Raw genomic sequence first — 2,907 nt, 5'->3', positions numbered from 1 at the left:
GAATATACTCAAAGCCATACTTTGGTTCTTGTGGTATTGTTTTAATTTTCTTCAGCTTCAACTTGAACTTGCATATGAGCAATTGATGGTCTTTTTTGCAGTCGGCCCCTGGCCTTGTTCTGACTGATGATATTGAGCTTTTCCATCATCTCTTTCCACAGATGTAGTTGTACTATAGTGGCTTATGTATATTTCATTTTGCAAGGTCCATATGTATACAAACCATTTATGTTGTGAAAAAAGTATTTCCAATGACAGAGTTGTTGGTTTTGCAAAATTCTATCATGGGATCTCTGATGTATTTTCTATCATTAAGGCAATATTTTCCAACTACCAATCATTCTTCTTTTTTTCCAACTTCCACATTCCAATCACCAGTAGCTGTCAATGCATCTTGTTTGTATGTTTGATCAATTTCAGACTGCAGAAATTAGTAAAAATCTTACATTTCTTCATTTTTGCATTAGCTGTTGGTACATAAGTTTAATAATAGTCATAGAAAATGTTCCTTGTAGTAAGTGTATAGATATTATCATATTACTGACAGGATAATCCAGAACATATCTTGAAATGTTCTTTTTGACAACGAATATAATTCTGTTTCTCTTTCATTTGTCTTTCCCAGCATCGTAGACCTTACGATGGGCTGATTCAAAATGGCCAATACCAGTCCATTCCAGATCACTAATGCCCAGAAAGTACAGCCAGAATGCTTTTTAGAAGTGAGGATGATGAGCGAAGCCCCTGCAGTGCATGCTGAAGATGGTGGCAGCTGCAGAAAGATTACTCTGGGTTTGGGTTGCCTGGCATGTGAGTGCCATTCTTTGGGGGGCATTTCTGCCTCTGTATCCCTAAGACCTGCGGCTTCAGGAAGAAAGTGCTTGACAAGTGCTTTGTCGTCTTGTTCTAATCAAGCAAAATGTGCCTTTGGCACCAGTTCTTCCTCCTTGGCTCCTGCCATCATCCGGCATACCCCCTACTTGAAGGGCTCAGCCAGGATCAATGGAGATGTCAAAGAACTGAGCTTTGATGACTTTAAGGGTAAGTACTTAGTGCTTTTCTTCTACTCTTCGTATTTCACATTTGTGTGTCCTCCTGAAATCATTGCTTTTAGTGACAAAGCCAATGAATTTCATGGTATGAACTGTGAAATCACTGTCGTCTTGGTGAATTCTCACTTTAGCCATCTTGCCTGGATAAATATACCAAGGAAGAATGGAGGTTTGGGCCACATGAACATCCCAGTTCTGTCAGATGTAATGAAACAAATGTCCTGAGACTATGGCATACTGTTTGAACACCCTGGTATTGCACTGAGGGGTCTCTTCATCATTGACCCCAGTGGAGTCATCAAGCACTTGAGTGCCAATGACTTCCAAGTGAGCAGACATGTGAAAGAGACCCTCTACTTGGTGAAGATATTCCACTTTGTAGAGGCTCATGGAGAAGTCTGCCCAGCAAACTGGACACCTCATTCTCCAATAATCAAGCCAAGCCCAATTGCTTCCAAAGAATATTTTGAGAAAGTAAATCAGTAGGTCATCCCCTGTGCACCTGTAGCTTCTTCCACCAGTGAGAAGACCACAAGTTAAAGCTCACTGTTAGCATTTCAAAGGGGAATTATAGTAAAAAAAAAAAAAAAAAAAAAAAGAAAGTTAGGCTTGTATTCATAAATACTACTCTACATATTTTGTTTCTGTAATGCTGGCTAAGGCTTTTTAAACTTGGTTACCTGCAAAGTAAGGAGTCTCTTACTTGTCATGTCTTGATGGCTACTTGGAATATCCATCTAGCCTCCTTCTCAGGTCATGTCTTCGATGGGAAAAAGAAATATGCTTCTGTTTTAGCCTTACTTGAACTTTGGTGTACACCAGAGTAGTACAATACACATATAAATTTTCTGATCAAGGTTGTGGAATTGTCTTCTTAAATTTCTTTGTATGAAATGGAATTTTCTTTTAAGGTAACAAAGATCATTGTTTTAAGTTGGTACCATCAGTGGTCTAATTTAATTCTTGCAAGGGATGCACTATGTGATTGAAACAAATATGAATTATGTTTTGAAGAAAACACTTATGGTAGCAAAGTGACTTAGCTGATCATGCATGACCCCCATCCCTGAGATCATGTTTACATAGTTATTTTACTTATTTAACTCATGAATTGACTTAGTGTTTACACACTTACCATATATTGATTGCATGTAATTATAAAGGATATTTTTTGAGTCCAGGAGTCCATTTTGAACTCATAATTATTTTCTTTCTTGACATACTCAATGTAAAGTATCTAACAAAAAATAAACATATTTTAAAATTAACAAAAGAAAAAGGAGTGAGGGTGGTGAGACTTCACCTCTCACACTTTGATCATGTTGTCAGGAGGGACCAGTCCCTGGAGAAAGATATCATGCTTGATGAAGTAGAGAGTCAATGAAAAAGGGGAAAACCTTCAACAAGATGGATTGGCACAGCAGCTACAACAATGGGTTTAAACATAGCAACTCTTGTGAGGTTAGCATAGGACCAGGCAATGTTTTGTTCTGTTGTACCATGAGTCAGAACTGTCTTAATAGCACCTAACATCAACCTAGGATACTGATCTTCAACCATTTCATCTCATTTTTGACAACTTCCAATTTTCTTTGATTTATATGGTATATAGTCCACATTTAGATTACTAATGGGTGTTTGAAGCTGTTTCTTCTCATTTTGAGTTGTGCCAAATCAGTAGATGAAGGTTTCAGAAGCTGTACTCCATCTAAGTCAATGATGTCAACTCTACTTTGAGTAAGTAGCTCTTCCCCAGTTGTATTTTGAGTGCTTTGCAACATGAAGAACTCATCTTATAGCACTAGGTAATGCTCTTCTATTATTCATTAGTGTTTCACTGGCCATTTTTTTTTTT

At 37.6% G+C, this 2,907-nt stretch overlaps 1 pseudogene; it reads left to right on the top strand.

The window, feature by feature from the left end:
• Positions 1–762: 762 nt before the first annotated feature.
• LOC103206442 lies at positions 763–1,538 on the top strand (annotated as a pseudogene).
• The last annotated feature ends 1,369 nt before the right edge of the window (positions 1,539–2,907 follow it).

The sequence above is a fragment of the Orycteropus afer genome, unplaced genomic scaffold (genome assembly GCF_000298275.1).
Source record: "Orycteropus afer afer isolate SDZICR_OR568_19922 unplaced genomic scaffold, OryAfe1.0 scaffold00317, whole genome shotgun sequence".
Classification (NCBI taxonomy): domain Eukaryota; kingdom Metazoa; phylum Chordata; class Mammalia; order Tubulidentata; family Orycteropodidae; genus Orycteropus; species Orycteropus afer.
This window is presented reverse-complemented; position numbering and strand designations above follow the sequence as displayed.